General features: G+C 44.2%; 2 long non-coding RNA genes across 2 annotated transcripts; both read left to right on the top strand.

Annotated features, from left to right (window-relative positions):
• The first annotated feature begins 1,087 nt into the window (after nt 1–1,087).
• LOC144328945 (uncharacterized) lies at nt 1,088–5,029 on the top strand. Its single transcript, XR_013394326.1, has 3 exons — nt 1,088–1,198; nt 2,780–2,878; nt 4,945–5,029. It is a non-coding gene; the product is annotated as an uncharacterized LOC144328945 (long non-coding RNA).
• Nucleotides 5,030–6,559: 1,530 nt separating this feature from the next.
• On the top strand, nt 6,560–9,208 carry LOC144328927 (uncharacterized). Its single transcript, XR_013394310.1, has 3 exons — nt 6,560–6,706; nt 8,169–8,275; nt 8,831–9,208. It is a non-coding gene; the product is annotated as an uncharacterized LOC144328927 (long non-coding RNA).
• The last annotated feature ends 10,693 nt before the right edge of the window (nt 9,209–19,901 follow it).

Below are 19,901 nucleotides of genomic sequence, written 5' to 3'. Positions count from 1 at the left end.
GGCGACCCATCCATGTGGCAGACTGAGGAAACTGCCTCAGGCTGTAGAATCTAATGGTCACATGCTCCTCCATCACTGGAGAAGTGGTAGAAGTGGTTTCGGGGTGAGAACTCAGTGAAATTGCCTGAAGACTTCATGTCTTGTGTGGCCAAACCAGGATCTTGGGTAGATCACGCAAGGCCTCTGTCCGATCTCATGGGGCTCTTGTGAGATCTTGCCAGAACCCAGAAGTCTGGTAAGCCAGACTTCAGCAGGTGCAGCAAGGTGGGGTCAATGGCATGCAAACATGGTGCCACCATCCCATTTTGCCTCAGGTGGCAAAGCAGAATGGACCACTCCTGGGGAGAAACTAAAGCTATGTATGATGAGGGACTTCTTGCATCTCTTTATGGTGAGCCCAACTGGTGCCAAGGCCATGCTCTGGTGGCTTCCACTGGGGACTACTTATTGAGGTGCTGTTCATATAATCTTTTGTTCCCAAGTCTGCATCCTTGTTTCAGATTGATATAAGAAAGGATAGTGTGTGTGTTTTGATGTTTGGAATGCCTTAGTTGTTTGTTTAGTGCAGACTCCTTAAGAGACAACTTACATATTTAGAAAACACCCCTAACAATTTATAGATTTGTTTGATATAGATTGTGTTTTAAAGCTCCACTGGGTCAGGCAAAAGGCTCATGTAGTCCAACACCCTGTTCTCACAGTGGCCAAGCTGGACCTGAATACAACAGCGTAGTCCTTATTTGCAATACCCAGCAATGGGTTTTGAGAGGCATACTGCCTCTAACAGCGAATGCAGAACATAGCCGCTGTAGCTGGTAGCCATTGGTCAACCTCACCTCCATGAGTCTTCTTTAAAAGCCACCCAGGTTGATGGGCATCACTACTCCTTGTGGGAGTAAATTCCATAGTTCAACTATATGCTCCGTCTCACCTTATTTTCTTGTATATATGTTAATAGCTTTATACGTCAGCAAGAATTCCAAAAACACAGCAAAATGAACCCTACCTTAATGGGATAATGGCGGGGTGTTCATACGTGATTGTTAAAGCATAATTTTCTTTCTTTTTGCACTTCAAGGAAAATATGCTATGGTTTTGCAGTACATGACAGAGTGCTCTGTACCTTCCCTTGCTGCAACTACTGCGGTGGTGCTGTGCCTGGTCCTGTTTTGTGCTGCAGTTGGAGTAATTAATCTGTGTAAGTTCAACTGGGGGGGAGGGGGCTATAGAGTTTTCCTGGTTGGCTTTACATCATTTTGAAGAACACTTTCAAAAGTGGGGGCATCATCCAGCCTTAGCTAAGCCCTTTTACCTCCCAGTGTGTGAGGTAAGGAAGTGGTTGAATCTCACCCATTGAAACAAATGCTTCTGTTTCTTGTTCCTGAATACTCCAGAGACTTCATAGGCCAACTTTATTATTTATTTATTTATTTGTTTGTTTGTTTGTTTATTTATTTATATCCCGCCTTCCCCCCAGACTGGGACTCAACACAGCCAACAGTAACCACCAGGACCATATAACACGGGTCCTAAAGGATCTTCACTGGCTCCCAGTACATTTCCGAGCACAATTCAAAGTGTTGACGCTGATCTTTAAAACCCTAAATGACCTTGGCCCAGTATACCTGAAGGAGCATCTCCACCCCCATCGTTCAGTCCGGACACTGAGGTCCAGTTCTGAGGGCCTTCTGGTGGTTCCTTCCCTGTGAGAAGTGAGGTTACAGGGAACCAGGCAGAGGGCCTTCTCAGTAGTGGCACCTGCCCTGTGGAACGCCCTCCCATCAGATGTCAAAGCGATAAACAACTACCTGACTTTTAGAAGACACCTGAAGGCAGCCCTGTATCAGGACGTTTTTAATGTTTGATGTTTTATTGTGTTTTGTATGTGCTGGAAGCTGCCCAGATTTGCTGGGGAAACCCAGACAGATGGGTGGGGTATAAATGTTGTTGTTGTTGTTGTTGATGATGATGATGATGATGATGATGATGATGATGATAAAACAGAGAAAGCTAAAAACATAGATACAATCATCACCAAACAGCAATTAAACACTAATGGAATTAAAATAATATATATAAAGAACTATTTAAAATAACAACTACAAGAAAAACATCACAGCACCAGCCCTTTCGTTCGAAACAGTCAGTTCCTAAAAGTCTGTTGAGCTAAGAAAGTCTTCACCTGCCATTGGAAGGACAACATTTTGGAGCATCCTGCAGAGATCTCTCTCCTAGCGTGCAATTCTCTGCTCCTATTTCTTCTAATCTTTGTCTGCTGAATGAGAGATTCCTTCTCTTAAAGTGACTCTCCTAAGTTGTACAGGGGATCTCTGCTTAACACATTTGCTGGCTGTGCCTCCTCCTAGGAATACGGGTCTGCAGTCTGTCCGCCTTGTTCCTTCCTGCTCATGTGGTGGCAGAAAGCCTTTTGCACTGGCAAGATAAAATGGGAGGAAGGTGTTGCATCCCTAGTCCGTTATGATGTCATCACCCAATGTGCCCATGATCTTTGCATGACTATATCCCAAGGAAGACATCAAATCACAATGGATTCAGCAGGGCTGGGAGAACCAATTCACCAGGTATACAAGACTGCATATCACCTGCTAGAAACTATGACTGTCATACAAAAAGCAGGTTTCACAGCGAAGGCACAGGGATCATTGATTCAAAAATCATTCTAAGCAATTATTATTTTTTGGGGGGGAGGGGTGTAGCACACTCATGCCCAGACTAGTGTGTTGGAATACCATTTCTTTTTCTCTTTAATCCCTTCTAGATATCTACGAGCAGAACAAAATGCAGCTAGAAAAGAGAGCAATGAAAACTATCAGAGACTTTATGATAAAAAGGGAACCGTCCCTTCAGAACAAGAATGGTAAGCAATAAGTTTCCATCAGTATATTCATGAACCCTTACCTTTCGCGCCCTAATCTGACCACAGTGATCCATGCGAAGGTCGCCTCCAGACTTGATTACTGTAACTCGCTCTATGCGGGGCTGCCCTTGAAGCTGACCCAGAAACTCCAGCGGGTGCAGAATGCCACGGCGAGGCTCCTTACAGGGCCCTTGCCATGAGATCCTTGGTCCCTAGCCTCAAGGAGGTTAGATTGGTTTCAACTAGGGCCAGGGCCTTTTCAGCACTGGTCCCGACGTGGTGGAACGCTCTGTCACAAGAGACCAGGGCCCTGTGGGACTTGACATCTTTCCGCAGGGCCTGCAAGACGGAACTGTTCCGCCTGGCCTTTGGTTTGGACTCAGTCTGACCCTTATGTTTCCCTCCCCTTATGGTTTTGATTTATGGGCTACTATTAAAATGAGGCTGCATTTTAAATTGTATTTTAACCCGTATTTTAATAAACTAGGTTTTTTTGGTTTTTTGTTTGTTTCCCCCTATTATGTTTTATTGTAATTTTATTGGTGTTAGCCGCCCTGAGCCCTGCTCTGGTTGGGGAGGGCGGGGCATAAATAAAAATTTATGATAAGGATGAACACTGCTCCCCAGCCCTACACCCCTTCAAGGGGTATTGCCCCACAGTAGAACTTGTTTCAAGTCTCTTATGTAGAGAGGTGAAAGTAGCTGGGCAGTGGAGGGTGATTGGAAGAGGAAGAATGAAGAGTCCACCTTTCCTCCAACACTTGTCCTCTGAAAACGCTCCTCTTCCCACAAACAACCACTTTCAAAATATGCAGAGCTGGGAGCCTGTGTCTGCTGAAGCCTGGACCTGTTAAATCAGAACCAATCATCACCCAGTTGTTTTGTATATCTGTCCATTTTGTTATGATTTCCCTGAATCGGTTGACTTTGCTACGGGACTGGCTAGGAAAGCTGGATTGCCTCCTTGTTGCCCTTCCTTCAGTAAGTGGCAACAGTTTTTATTCCAACAGGCCTCTAGGAACTGGCTGTTTTTTAAGGAAAGGGCTGGCACTGTGATGTTTTTTATTGTTGTTATTTGTATTTTTTAAAGATTTGTTTTTTACGTTGTTTTGTTTTTATTAATGTTTAATAACTTTTTAGGGATGCGGGTGGCGCTGTAGGTAAAAGCCTCAGCGCCTAGGACTTGCCGATCGAAAGGTCGGCGGTTCGAATCCCCGCGGCGGGGTGCGCTCCCGTCGTTCGGTCCCAGCGCCTGCCAACCTAGCAGTTCGAAAGCACCCCCGGGTGCAAGTAGATAAATAGGGACCGCTTTCTAGCGGGAAGGTAAACGGCGTTCCGTGTGCTGCGCTGGCTCGCCAGATGCAGCTTTGTCACGCTGGCCACGTGACCCGGAAGTGTCTGCGGACAGCGCTGGCTCCCGACTTATAGAGTGAGATGAGCGCACAACCCTAGAGTCTGGCAAGACTGGCCCGTACGGGCAGGGGTACCTTTACCTTTACCTAATAACTTTTTAATGATTGACTTTGCTATAATTTTAGCTTTTCTATTTTATCTGCATTTTGCATTTTTTTTATCTGTAAACTTCCTTGAGTCCCAGTCTGGGGGGAAAGTGAGATACAAATAAATATACCTATAATAATAGTGAATTTGCAAATCCCAGAAGAAACAAAACCCACTTGAATAGGGCAATCTCTATCCAGTGTGTCCTTGTGCGCTCTTCACAAAGAAGACACACAACCCATTCCCTTTCAAGAACCCATGAAGGTCAAGCCACAAAATGGCCTTCTCCAGGAGATAGGACAAGTTTTACCATCAGTATACCAATATCCCTAAGTAGAAAGGAAATGGGTGTTAACAGCTGACCCAATTGGGGCAAGGGTGGAGTAAACCTTGGTCATCCCAGACACTGAGAACCAGGACTCCTCCTATCTAGGCTCCATAGCAGGGCTCTGCTTCTTTTTTTCACGCTAGAATGTGATTGTACATCAGATTTTGGAAAATGACTTTTTTATATACATAGATGGATGTTTGCATTACCACTGACTTGAATTGCTCAAACCTTTTAGATTCTGAAATATTTCGTGGAGCTCAGAAGTTGGCAGATGAATTGGTTGCATGGAACTTCAAAGTGTATGAAGTACAACTTGCAATTGGTAAGTTCTTTTGAGACAATGATACTGAAGTATTGAAATTTGTTTGTCTGCACAGCTCTTGAAGGTTCAGGGGCCCAGCTGCCCTCAGCCTCTCACACACTACTTTGATAAAACAGATTGAGCGATTCAGACCTTCACAATCCCAGAAGAAATTCAGATGTGAAGAACCTTGTGCCTTTGGATTTTTGTGGCTCTGCAAGTTGATGAACTCCTTCTTGAATGACTTCCTAATTAATGGTTGAAATTGTTTGGAATTGTGGGAGTTTGGGATACAAGAATGTCTCACCCCCAATATGAGGTGAGCCAGGACCCATCCAGATTTAGTCTTGAGATCATATTTCTTCATCGCCACTACCACTGCAAATCAACTGAGAGTGCTGTTGTACTCAGATCCTACTTGCAAGAGTTCCAATGGGCCACTGTGAGAACAGGATGCTGGAATACATGGGTTCTTTCCTGATCCAGAAGGTGTTTATGTTTTTAATCACAGAGCCTAGGGCCTGCCAATCAGAAGGTCGGCGGTTTGAATCCCCACAATAGCGTGAGCTCCCGTTGCTCAGTCCCTGCTCCTGCCAACCTAGCTGTTCGAAAGCACGTCAAAGTGCAAGTAGATAAATAGGTACCGCTCCGGCGGGAAGGTAAACGGCATTTCCATGCGCTGCTCTGGTTCACCAGAAGCGGCTTAGTCATGCTGGCCACATGACCCGGAAGCTGTACGCCGGCTCCCTCGGCCAATAAAGTGAGATGAGCACTGCAACCCCAGAGTCGTCCATGACTGGACCTAATGGTCAGCGGTCCCTTTACCTTTACCAGGTCCCCTTGCACCTGGGATGCTGCTGTTGCAGTACTTCAGGTGTGAGTGGGAATGAGAGACCTTTATGCTGCTGTTCCACTGTCATGTAAGTTTGGGAGAAGACAGAGGTCTATCAGGGAAGGGATTTCATTGTTAGTTTAGGAGTCAGAAAATCCCACTAAATTGAGACTATAAGTGGACTCTAATTGTTGTGGGTTTTATGTCATGAGACACACCTGAGTACCTCGGTGATGCACATTTGACAGTGGGGGAGGGATGAGGAAAGTTCTACACCAATGGGGTGGCCTCCTTTTTTTGCATATTTTCACTGAAATTCCAAACATTATCAGTAAAAATTAGTAAGGATGGTACCCATTTTAGTGCAGACCTAGTATATAGCTTTCTAATAGGCTGTCTAGATAAATGTATGAGAAAATTATTTGCAAATCAATTGGTGAATGCAAATATGGTAATAGGGAGGAAAATCAATGACACCTTCTCATTGAAACCAGCTTCTAAATATGTTCATTACAGGAACAAACGTTTCAGAGGGCAGAAGGCTGGCTATCCTGTTACATTAGTAAATTGTGCTGGATGGTAATGAAATATTATTATGTCATTCACTTCGAGTTTGTGTGTGTATTTTAAAGTGATCCACAGGCCTTCAACTTGGCATCTCTCAAATTCTGCCCCCTCTCTTTTCCCTGTGAATTCCTTGCTGGGTTGAAAGAGGACCTTATTAGAAAATTTCGTCTAAAGTGGATGCCACATGCTGGGCTTCTCTATTTGTTTGAAGTTCGAAGAAAGTCATGGTTCGGTGCAAAAGAGTTTTGTGAGGAGGAAAAGTCCTGGCTGACATTTGTTGAAGATGTTCGTGTGGAGGTGAGTACAACACCAGGAAACTCGCTATAATGATCTCTAGCAGGCAAGCAGCCTGATAAGCAACAAGGACTCTCTGTCAGTTTTATATAAGTTTATATACAAACACACACACACATCCAAAGAATGGTGTTCTGCCTGCTCTCATTAACCTTAGTTGCTCAGTCTGACTCATTGTCCCTTGCCCAACAGGAAGAACGCCAAAATCCCGCCTTTCGTCTCCTTTCCTTCTGTTGCTCTCCGATCTTCTCCAATGTCCTTGTTTGAGGACTGCAGGGCTGGCTCTTCCCCAGAAGACTCAGCCTTCAACACTGGCTTATCTGGTGGTTGCATGGCAATGCTTTGGTCAACTTCTCACTCTTCCTCTCCTTGGGAGCTAACTGCTTCTTCCCAGGAAAGGAGGGAACCCGGGCTGTTCTGTCTAAAATCAGACAGACAGCTCCCATCTGCAGAGTCAGCCCTTTGCTCACTCAGCTCAATTTGTGAGGCTGACTCTTCCACTGTGCTTTGGGGGGCCACATTCCTGACACTCTCTTGAAATTAACTGATTTTAAGTCCTTTGGGTGCCTATAAAAGTTCTCTGGCAGCCTCCGCATACTAGTGCATGAACATCTTACTTCCCCCTCTTTCTCCACGAGCAGAAAGATGTCATGGGGCACTCTTGAATGAATTGTGATCTAGTGAAGGGAGAGTACTGGATGCTTGTTTTGCTTTTTTCCTAGCAGGGGAGGTAGTATCTATTAAGAAATGTACAAGTAAAGCAGGTGGAAACCATCAGGCATGGAGCTAGAGAGGCAGTCTTTAAATTGTATCAGTCCCCACAAATGAGGAGGTTTTAGGCCAGCAAAAGGCACAGCAGAGGATCTGGGATTTGCAGGCCCAGTGGTGAGTCAAGAAAGGAGGGAGAAAGGGCTTGCCGGAAGGGGGTTATATTGCAAGCTCTGTCGTTAAGAGACAGGATCTAATGATGAAAGGAGTACCCAACCTCACAGAGTAAAGGACTCTGAAGATCCTTGGCATCTTGAGAGAGTACTCTCCTGTGTGCACTCAGCTTAAGGGTTCAGATTCTAGGCTGACTGATTATCCTTCTGTTCCTTCTCTAGCTGAGTTTTTACTGTTACCATGTTTTTAGCAAGTTGTGTGGGGGTTTTAAACTGAGCTTTAGTATTCTAGAACTCGAGGGCTGTCCTTCTGGGCTGTGAAGCAATAGTTCCTAAACTGAAACCCATGTCAGGCTGAGTTTTGCCCTTGGGTTGGGGTTTGCCCATCCTTGATTTAGTTGCAAGGTGTAGGAGGCAGAGCCCATCTCTGTGGTGCAACTTCCCGCTGTCAATTCACATGTCACTCCTGTTGAACATCTGGAGGAGCCTCTTGTCTTCCAGAGAAGATACATTGTCTGGAAATAATTTGAAAAGGGGTTCTGGTTCCTCATTTCTAGGAAAGACTTTGGTTGTGCTTTCTGCAGGAGTTTCTAGAAAAAGAAACAGAATTTGCACATGAAGATTCCTGGATTGGACTCCATCATGAGAATGGACAATGGAAATGGCATCATGGCCCAAATGTAGTAAACACGTAAGTGTGAACAAAAATTCTTTACTTTTCATATTGTAGAAACTTTGTCGGGAATTCACGGGTGACAGATTAATAATAGGTATGATGGAGAAGCAAGTTCACTATCTTCAGAGTCAGTGGACCTCAGTTTCTCTTTCCAAAAAAACCCACTTTTTTCAGATGGAGCCAGGAGTAATAAGCTGTTTTGAAAATGTTGGGGTTGAAATATAGGATTGTAAAATTCTTAAATAAGCAGATGGACTTGATTGCAGTTTCCTGAGCATAGCATTGTGTATTCCAAGCGATGCACTCATTCTTTGCCATTTTGTGTGAGAAATAACTTGCAGGAGGAAACTATAGAGAGGGAAACTACCCCCCATTTTCTGCTGATGGACAAAATCTGAAAAATACAAACAATGCACTACAATTATGAGTAGCTGGCAGTCTTGAGGTAGAAAGCAAGAGTGAGACAGAACTGAGCTGAATATCTCATTAATGCTAGGAAAAAAGTAGACACCCAGCATGCATGCATTAGTTTCAGTTGATGGGTTTCTGACTGCTGCCTTTTGCTTTCAGTTATTGGATGCATGGTCAGCCTGACAAAATAAAAGAAGAACCCTGTGTCATATTAAAATCGCATTGTTCCAGAACAACTAAATGTTGGGAAAACATTCCCTGCAATGTAGAAAAACGGTGGATATGTAAGAAGATGCCTGATCAAAGATGGTATACGGTAAAACCTTGATAAAACTGGATTCTGTAGTCTCTATGCTAAAAGCAATGGATCAGTCTCCCCCTTAAAAAAATCAGCAATCCAGATTATGGAATTGGGGCATGGAAGAGCTCAACTCTCTGCCATCAAGAGCTGAAAGCACCTTAGCAGTCCTGTTTCCTCAAGACTGGAAAAAGAGACCTTAATTTGCAACCTCAAAGATTTGAACCTCCAAGAAAATGAAGCGTCAAAACCAGCTTCTGTACTTCCAATAAATTAATTTGGTATAATCGTTGCTTTGTATTCTCCTTGCACAAGGCACCACTTCAAGTCAAGGATCTCTGCTCTGAAGATATTCAGACCATCCTCAAATCTGTGGTGAAGTGGGTTGGCTGGGATAGTCAGTTCTGCTCAGTGGCACTAATTCCCAGGAAAATGAGTAAAGTGTAGCAGCCTCAGTGATTTCTCTACCAACAGCTGCCTGTCTGTCAGAGTTCTTGGAGAAGAACATTGGCTGTGTTTTTTGCTTTCTGAAGTTCATATGTTCTATCTTTCTGTTCTTTCCTTCCTTATTCCAGACCAGCCCTTTCCTAAAATTAAGGTAACTCTCTTGCATGCCATACTTTTTCCTTCTCTCTTGTTGTGTTGTTTGGGTTTATCTATTTATTATGTAGTGTTCATTATTATGTCTGTTTAGGAGTCTATGATATTTGGTTGGCCTTACTAGGAAAGCCAAACATTGTAGTCACCAGAGTTTCACAGAATCATGGAATCGCAGGATTGTAGGGTTCAAAGGTACTCCCAAAGGTCATCTATTCCAATCCCCTGCTATGCAAGAATCTCAACTAAAGCATCAAAAACAGAGTATCCACTACCTCGCAAGGGAGACCGTTCCACTGTTGAACAGCTCTTACTGTCAGAAAGTTCTTCCTCATGTTTAGTTAGAATCTCCTTTCTTGTAACTTGAAGTCATTGATTTGAGTCCTGCCCTCCAGAGCAGGAGAAAACAAGCTTGCTCCACCTTGAGATATTTGAAGATGACTATCATATCTGCTCTCAGTCTCATCTTTTCCAGGCTAAACATACCCAACTTCTTCAACCACTCCTCATAAGAAAGGCTTGGTTTCCAGACCCTTGGTCATCTTGGTCACTCTCCTCTGCACACCTTCCAGCTTGTCAATATCTTTCTTAAATTGGCACAGTCCTCCAGGTGGAATCTGACCAAGGCAGAACAGAGCAGGACTATAACTTCCCTTGATCTGGATACTATACTTCTGTTGATGCAGCCTAAATACCATTCACCTTTTTTTGCTGCTGGATCACCCTATTGACCCATGTTCAGCTTGTGGTCCACCAAACCCCCTGGATCTTATTCCCATATACCACTGGTTAGCCAGGTGTCCCCCACCTTATATTTATGTAGCTGGTTCTTCCTGCCCAAGTGCAGAACCTTACATTTGTCCCTATTTTGTCCCACAGTCCTTATCCAGCCTCTCATGATCTGCCATTATCTTTTCCTGGAGAACAGAATGTGGAGAGGGTTGCTGGTTTGGTGGAGTCCAACCATCACTTCAGATGGTGTTGTCCAAAACCACAGACTTTTTGGGAGGAAGTTGCCATCGTAAAGTTTCCACAATAGCTGCCACTACTTGGATAAACCCTTAGAACTTTCACAGAGTCGTAACTACACTTGCCTCTCTCCAGGGAGGGTTAGTCAAGACAGGAGTGTGTCAGGTTGGTGTCACCACTGGAAGGTCTCTCAAGTGACTTCAAGCAGTGGTGTCCCGCTCATCGTTCCTGAAGGATGCCCCAACACATGTTCTGCCAGGGATTGTACCTGGTGTTGGACAATATATGTCCAATCATCAATTAATAGATGAACAACATATGATGAATAGAAGCAAATGCGTGTAGGCAACAAAAGCAAATACAGTGGTACCTCGATTCTGGAACGTCTCTGTTGATGAACGTTTCGGAACCCGAACACTGAAAACCCAGAAGTAAATGCTTCTATTTTTGAAAGCACCTTGGAGGTTGAACGGATTCCGCTGGGTGTTTTTTCAATTTTCTCAGTTAAATTTACAGACAGCCCTTTGCACCTCAGTTTTCAAATGCTTCGGAACTCAAACGGTCTTCAGGAATGGATTACGTTTGAGAACCAAGGTACCACTGTATAGTTTTAAAACTGGGAATGTATAGCATAGGCCTGAAGAACAAGATGTAACACCTGTGCTCGTTAGGGAAAACAGTGGGTGGCATAGAGATGTGGTGAAGGAAGCATCCTTGGTATAACATACCACAATGCATGGGGTCTCCAAGCTGCTGACATAAAATCCAGGTATCAATAGGATAAAGACCAATCCCAGCTCAAGATTAAACCTCACACTTTTCTTACAAAAACTAAATCAAAATGAAAAACGCTTAATTTGTAACAGGGGGTCACTCCTTGATCCTGAGTACAAAAAGACCACATGCCCAGTGGGTGGATGATGACGTGCTGCTAGCAGAAATGTGCTATGCAAATAATACATAACTTTTGTATTTTGGATCCATTATATTGTGTACCTCAGCATTCCAAATACAGTGGTGCCTCGCAAGACGAAATTAATTCGTTCCGTGAGTTTTTTCGTCTAGCGAATTTTTCGTCTTGTGAATCACGGTTTCCCATAGGAATGCATTGAAAATCAATTAATGCGTTCCTATGGTCAAAAAAAGTCCAAACAAAGCCAAATTTGGTACAGCAAGAGTTTGTTAAGTGCTCTTTAAAGTCACACATACTGTAAAGAGCATTTCAAAAATTGAAGGAACAATAAATTAAGTTTCTAAACATGACAGAAAAACATTTAAAAATCAACAAAGTGTACAGTACATTTTCTAAGACTCTGGGGGACAACTCGAAGAAAGTTCCTCTTCCACTCTTTGCTTCTTGCTGAAGAACCTGTCCATGGTCTGCTGCTTCATCCGCCTTTTCAGCACCTCCCTGTAAGGCGACATGACCCTCGTATCAATAGTGTTCACAAGGTCATGTGCCACGTGCTTGTCAGGGTGGTGCCGCTGTGCAAAAGCCTGCACATCCTTCCACTTCAGGCAAATGTCCCTCAGTTCTTTGGAGGACAGCCGTTCCTCAGTTGCTTCCTCCTCTTCCAGCGAGGCCTGCTCCTGCGCAGCCTCTGCCTGCAGTTCGACCAGCTCCTGGGTGGTCAGCTCGTGGTCGTGCTCCTCTACCAGCTCGCTGATGTCCTACTCTGTGACCTCCAGGCCCATGGTCCTCCCCAAGGCAACAATGTCCTGCACCACTGTTGACTCTGGTGCATCAGAGTCACTTGGTGCCACACAGTCCGGCCACAGGCTGCGCCAAGCGCAATTCAAATTTCTCTGGCTGATCCCGTTCCAGGCTGTGGTGATCATCTTCAAGCAGGTGACGATGTCGAAGTGGTCCTTCCAGAATTCCCGCATGGTGATGGTGGTGCAATCAGTCACCTCGAAGCATCGCCTGAAAAGCTCCCCCAGCCCCTCCCCAACTGTTGCAAACCCCTCCCCAACTGTTCCCCCAGTCACCCAGCACACAAAAATTCAAATCCAGAATTTTTTTTTTAAAAAAAAACAGCAGAGTGGCCCAATGGTCACAGAAAATCATAAAAATTCAGAAAAAAACCACACAAGCTTCCAGATTCTTGCAAACCCCTCCCCAACTGTTCCCCCAGCCACCCAGCACACAGAAATTCAAACCCAGAATTTTTTTCGTCTTGCGAAGCAAGCCCATAGGGAAATTCGTCTTGCGAAGCAGTTCGAAAAATGGAAAACCCTTTCGTCTAGTGAGTTTTTCGTCTTGCGAGGAATTTTCTTGCGGGGCACCACTGTACAGTGGTACCTCAGGTTAAGAACTTAATTCGTTCTGGAGGTCTGTTCTTAACCTGAAACTGTTATTAACCTGATGTACCACTTTAGCTAATGGGGCCTCCCACTGCCGCTGCCGCTGCCGCTGCCGCCACCACATGATTTATGTTCTCATCCTGAAGCAAAGTTCTTAACCTGAGGTACTATTTCTGGGTTAGCAGAGTCTATAACCTGAAGCGTCTGTAACCTAAAGCGTCTGTAACCTGAGGTACCACTGTAGAAGGCTAAAAAATATTCAGAACTAAATTGTGCTTTTAAATTTCAATTGCTTGCCTGCAGTTGACATGGTCTCGGTAGTGGCGCCCGCCCTGTGGAACGCCCTCCCTTCAGATGTGAAGGAAATAAGCAGCTATCTTCTCTTTAAAAGACATCTGAAGGCAACCCTGTTTAGGGAAGTTTTTTATATTTAATGCTGTATTGTTTTTAACACTCCATTGGAAGCCGCCCAGAGTGGCTGGGGAAACTCAGCCAGATGGGCAGGGTATAAATAATAAATTATTATTATTATTATTATTATTATTATTATTATTATTATTATTATTATTATTATTATTATTATTCTGGGTGGAACTGCTGGATTTGAATAGCTGCGAGATAACAATCCATGTTCCAAATTTAGTCTTAGAAGAAGAAAAATCCAACAATTTGAGGGGTGGGGCTCTCATTCACTTAATTGAAGAAGTTCCCCAGAAGTCATTTAGCCCTGGGCTTGAAGGGGACAGAACATGCCTGTCCTTTGCAGCATTCCAAAGATACTCGTGAAGGTCACTTTTTTGAATGAGAGTACTAGGGAAGTGGAGTAAGCAATAACTAAACTAGATATTTTCCTGGACTTCTGCTATATGTGGAATGCTGATTGGCTGCCTGCCAGTCCCAATCAGGGAAGAGCAGAAGCTGAATGGGAACTCTGGAATGTTCTGCATCAAAGCGGAAGGTGGTTGGAGCCGTTGAAGGAAGGAACATCTGCAGGAAGAAGCTGAGGCGGAGAGAAGACTCCGGGAGGCACCACGGTATCCAAAAGGGGAAGGGGGATAAGTCATTCATAGTCAGCTGCCTTTTTCTAAGGCCATTGGTTGTCTTACCCATGTGCTGTTAGCCCAACTGGCAACAGCTGCCCACGATCTCTGGAAAGAGAGGTCTTTCTAAGGCTTCCTGCTGGAGATCCTTCTAATGGGAAATGCTGTGGATTGAACTGGAGCCTTTTGCATGAAGTATGTCACTAAGCTAGAATTCAGAAGGCCCCAGCTGCCCTATTACAGTGGGAGAAAAGCAGTCTGCTTCTCCCCCACTGTATTTCCAGGGAATAGGAGATTCCATGTCTATAAATGAAGTGGGGACAGGATGCCAGAGAGCTTTTCATGTCTACTCCCTTGTATAATGAAGAGCTTGATATGACTGCTCTGTAAATGGTAGGTTTGTCTCAAGACATTATTTTAACAGCCTAATCCATTAAATGGTCACTTAGAAGAACTCCAGGATGAGACACCACTCAAAATGAGGAGATAAGATGGCAGCTAAGAATAAGGTCCTGTCAACAAAAAGAGGTGAGCTTCTGCAGACTGCTACTCTGATTTGGTTTTTGACCACTAAATTCTCTCATAGAAGTTGTGCTAACTGTCTACTCCTTTATATGCTTCTGAACGCAGGATGACATAAGATGCCAATCCAAATGAGCAGTTAAAATGGTGCGAGGCCTGACATTCACAGAACGTAAGTTGTTCCTACTTTTTACTCTTCAGTGAAAAGCAGGAAGGCAGAGTTTCTGTACCTCTTAGAAGGGAGACCCTGAGCCTTCCTTTCTGCAGAGTTTGGGGATGATATCTCAAGTGGCAGAAAAATGGAACCTGGTATCTAAATGGTGGTGAAGACTATTCCCCACCCCCACCCTGGGAACATTTATGCCAAGTTTGGCAACAATGTTTCAGGAAATGGCAAAACCTATGTAAATCCCAATTCTGTATTCCATGGCATTAGCTACCCATCCCAGTTTGGTGTCATCTGCCTATTTGATGAGCATCTCCTCAATTCCTTCTGCCAGATTGTTTAGAAAGTTGTTGAGCTATCCCTTGCTTTTTCCTGTAGAACTAATTGCAGTCGTTAACAGTCGTCAACAGGTTTACCATACCCATTGAGTCAATCACCCATCTCCCAATACCCTTCTGAGAAAAACCCAGGCCACCCTCCCACTATATATAAGGGTCTGGTGACTTCTCCTTCAGTGTATCTGAAGAAGTGTGCATGCACACGAAAGCTTATAGCCAGAACAAACTTAGTTGGTCTCTAAGGTGCTACTGGACTATTTTTTAATTTTAATTTTGACTGTGTCAGACCAACATGGCTTCCTACCTGAATCAGGGAACCATTAGTGAGTACTCTTTGGGTTCGGTCAGTCAACCAGCTACAAATCCACCTAACAGTTCAACCCACACTTTACCAGTTTCCTCACAAGAATATCATGGGGAACTTTGTCAAAAGCCTTACTGAAATCAAGATACACTATGTTCACAGCATTCCCCTGTTCCACCAAGCTTGTTACTCCATTAAAAAAACAGAAATGAGATTTCTCTTGCAGAGTAGAGCTGAAAACTGAATTCCTGCAGGATCATCACTCCCTACGATTTTGCTCCTGAGCTACAAGTTTTTATAGGGATCTACCCTACTGGGATTTAGCTGCTATCACACAAAGGCTTTTTTGCAAGTTTTCGCTGATGTTCAAGTAAATTAAATACTATGTGACCCAACACCACAATGCAGCTTCAAGAACGAGTGTGGCTTCCAGATTTCAGGAACTTACCCTACTGGGATTTAGCTGCGAGCACACAATGGATATTTTGTCCCATTGTAGCAAGTTTTAGCTAATGTTCTAGTAAATTATATACTATGTGACCCAACACCACAATGCAGCTTCAAGAACCAGTGTGGCTTCCAGATCCAATGCCGCTTCCAGATCCAATGTGGCTTCCAGATCCAATGTGGCTTCCAGATCCAATGTGGCTTCCAGATCTAATGTGGCTTCCAGATCCAATGTCTCTTCCAGATCTAATGTGGCATCCAGGTCAATACTAAAACGCAGACGAAAACCACCTCCTAGAAAGGGTATGTATGCAGCACACATAGAACTGGTTCATAGCCTAGACAAGGAACACACGGGAAAGGAAAGGTGAGAGAGCAACAGGAGGCATGTGTGGCCAGTCGTAGTGGGCAGGCCTGGAGAAAAGCCAGCTGTGCTCTGTCACTCCAACAGGCTCCTTTAGCCAAGCAAACTAGTTCTATGCCAGCCTCAGGCTGTGTTCTCCCCTGATCCACAATGTGCTAAGGATTTACCTCTCTACCACTGCTCCTCGCCCAGGTGAGGGAACAAACCTTTAAATAAACATGCAACAAAGACAATATCAAAGCAAGCATCCTGTAGGGACCTCGTTTATTAAAGCTATTTCACAACAGGACAGTCTTCGCTCTACTGGGAGAGAGGCAGGAGAAGTGTGCTCTGTTGATCCTCATTGATCTCGCACTGCTTTTCACTACCATCATCTATGGTATTCCTCCAGACTGACTGAGCTGGGATTGGGCGACACTGCTATGCAATGGTTGTAGTCCTGCTTAGGTGACTGTGCTTGGGGAGTTCTGTTCAGCGCCATGGAGCCTTCAACGCGGGGTTCCTCAAAGTTCGGTTTTATTATCCATGCAGCGTATGGTCATCCAGATTTTGGAGTGTGTTGTGAGAAATGCTGATGACACATAGCTCTATCTCCCCTTTACATTTGCAGGTATGGCAGTTGACATACTAGACCGATGCCTGGCCTCAGTAATGGACTAGATGAGAGCCAATAAACGGAAGCTTAATCCAGACAAGACTGAGGTGCAGTCAGTGGGTGGTTCCCTAGACAAGATGGGTGGGATATGGCCTGTTCTGGATGGGGTTAGACTCCCTCTGAAGGAGTACTTCTGGATCCATTACTGTCACTTGAAATGAAAAAGCAAAAAAGTTAGCCATGGTACTTAAGCAGATTTTCTTTCTTTTTGTCCATCAAGGAAAACTCGCTGCTGTTTTGCATGAGATAAAAGAGTTCTTTCTCTCTTCCATTGGTACATTTATTGTAGTGATGCTGTGCCTGGTCCTGTTTTTTGCTGCATTTGGAGCAGTTAGTCTGTGTAAGTCTAGGCTGTGTAAGTCTTTAGCATTATCCTGGTTGGCTTTACATCAGTATGAAGAATACTTTCAAAAGTGTCATCATAATCCAACCACAGCTAAGCCCTTTTATCTCCCATTGATTCCAGTGCATAAGGTAAGGATGTGGCTAAATCTCACCCATTCAAATAAATGCCTTTTTCTTGCCCCTCAGTAACTGCTTTGAGACTTCTTAGGCCAACATTATGAAGCAACCTGTGCAGTCACTTGTCCTACTTGCAACTCCCTGTTCATCTTTCTTCTTATCTTTGCATGCTGGGTAAGAGCTTGCTTCTCTTAAAGAGACTGTCACAGGTTCTGCAGGATATCTCACGGGCAAACAAAAGAGGTCTTCAAGTCATCTAGGAAGCCATCCTCCCTCTCTGACCTTCTCCCTAGCCCTAGATGAGTAGAAGAAAGTTGTCAAAGGACAGGGAAATCATATTGATTTCTGAGCGCAATCAGATGTTTGTGTGTGTCTCCTTTTAAAAGTCTAAGCCCTTCATGTGTTACTTATTCATTTGTGGGATGAATTTAAGGTTCTGGTATTGACCTAGGAAGTCTTCACTGACTTGGATCCCAAGGGTCTGAAGGCCACATTGTCTTGTACAACCTGCTCTGGTCCCTAGATCTTGGACATAGGAGTGGATTGTCTCATTGTCCCACTGTCCATTAGGTGGCATGACAGAAAAGAGCCTTCTGTGTGGTAGCACCCTGATTGTGAAATGTCCTAGCTCTGGAATTATATAATGCATCAACACTTGCCATTTTGGCACCTGGTTAATATCTGTTTGTTTTCCAGATATACTGGTGGGAATATTAGGCGTTTTCTGGGTATTGGTGGGGAATATTTGGTTTTCTGCTTCCAGTGGGAATTTTGAGGGCACGTGGTGGGCTGGGCTGGAGGGGACAGGAGAGAAAGCTTCCTTGTCCATACAGAAGTCCATTTCACCAGTGGCACTGCAGCACTGGATATGGCCCTAACTCTGAGCTTTTACTTTATCTCATTTATTTAATGTTGTTACGAGATGTTGTAACCTGGCCTTTATTTATCCACATTGATTTTATTCAATTTATAGACCACCCTTCACAGGGTGATCTACAGGTTTCATTTTAATGCAGTTTTATTACTGGAATGTTACCCACTCTGCTGCCTGATGCTTCATTAAACACTTTTGCTTTGAGATGGGAATAGCCTTAAAAAATTGCTAACACACGGGGAGCCTTGATTCCAAATCAGCCGCAGCAATTCTGGGGTGGAGGTACTGTCGCATCAGCTGACTCACCATTTCTTTCCCTTCTAACTCTTCCATAGATATTCATAAACGGGATCACAAAACACCTGAAATAGATTTAGCAATGAAAATGATCAGGGACTTCATGATCAAAGAGAAACCATCCCTCCAAGGAAGGAATGGTAAGGAAGGTGTCGTAGTCCATACACTTAGGGCCACTCCTTGCCCCTGCTCCAGCAGAGGGTTTTGCCCCATAGAAGAGCTTCTTTGCTTTCCACCTGGCCAGACTCACCAGCCCCACTGAAGAGGCCGGAGGAACATTGCCCGGCTGTGGGGCATGAAGGCCACTCCCTGCAAGACCCTTTCCACCTGGCCTAGGGGGCTGGGCCCACACTCACCAGCCCTACTATGTTAAATATGTAGTCTGTAGTTGACCTCCTTTGTAATGTTTTATTTTGAAATCTTTAAGATAATATTTTAGTTTTCTGCTATGTTGCTTTGACTGTATACTCTATATTTGACTTTCTTCAGATTGTTTTATTTATGTTTTAATTAATTTAATATGCTGTAAACCGCTTGAGATTTTTCTTAAAAATACAAAGCATTATTGGGGGGGGGGGTCAGATCAATACTCAGCAGATTACAGACCACCCTGAATGCTAGAATGTGGCCAGTCACAAGTTATAGGGAAACAGCCTTTTTATAGAGTTGAACAGCTGTTTGATATCTCACTGACCTGAATTATCCAAACCTTTCAGATACTGAAATACTTGATGAAGCTGGGAAGTTAGCAAGTGAATTGCTTATATGGGCTGAGAGAGCAAATGAAGTCCAGTCTGCAATCAGTAAGTTATTCTTTAGATGGTGATGCTGAGAAATCAGAGGATAAGGGGAACCCATGTCCTGAAAGCCCCTCATCTGAACAGCTGTTGAAGGTATAAAGGTCCCACCATCCTCTAGAATCTATCCATTCCACTTTGAGAAAAAGACGAAGCAACTCGAGCCTCCAAAATTCAGGGAGAAATTTGGGTGAGAGTTTTGTGACTTTGGATTTTTGTGGCTGTGTGAATTGATAAACTCCTGCTTGAATGGATTCCTAATTGGTGGTGGAAGTTGGCTGAATTCTGGTAGTTTGGGATATGAAGACTGAAGTGCCTCACCCTCCATAAGAGGTGAACAGGGACCCCTCCAATGCTTAGACCTCGGGTCATTGTGCCTCAAATTGGGATTTGCTCATTATCACCCCACCACTGTGACTCTCCCCTGCCAACCATTGTCAGCAAGGCAAATGAGGAATTTGTTGGACCTTATGTAGCCTTATTAGACTTTACCGATTGGTGGGCTCTGCGTTGCTCCCAGACGGGAGGAAGGAAGTCAAATGACACCAAGGGTTGGTTCAGCGAAAGAGTTCTTTATTTCTGCTCTCTGGAGCAGCAGAAAGGCACTTGTGTGGTCAGTCCACAGCAAGTCCAAAGAAATGAGAAATTTCATGCAGTATATATATCCTCCAGGCACCCTCTCCCCCCTTCCCCAGGAATCCATCCACGTCAGCTTGTACACGCAGGTTGACATCGCAGATGTTCCTGCTCCGGTACTCTTAACCATAAAAGGGTTTTCCTTCCTGTACTTCTGACC

The sequence above is a fragment of the Podarcis muralis genome, chromosome 9, assembly GCF_964188315.1.
Source record: "Podarcis muralis chromosome 9, rPodMur119.hap1.1, whole genome shotgun sequence".
Taxonomy (NCBI): domain Eukaryota; kingdom Metazoa; phylum Chordata; class Lepidosauria; order Squamata; family Lacertidae; genus Podarcis; species Podarcis muralis.
Note: the sequence above shows the minus strand (reverse complement) of the source record. Positions and strands in the feature narration are given on the sequence as shown.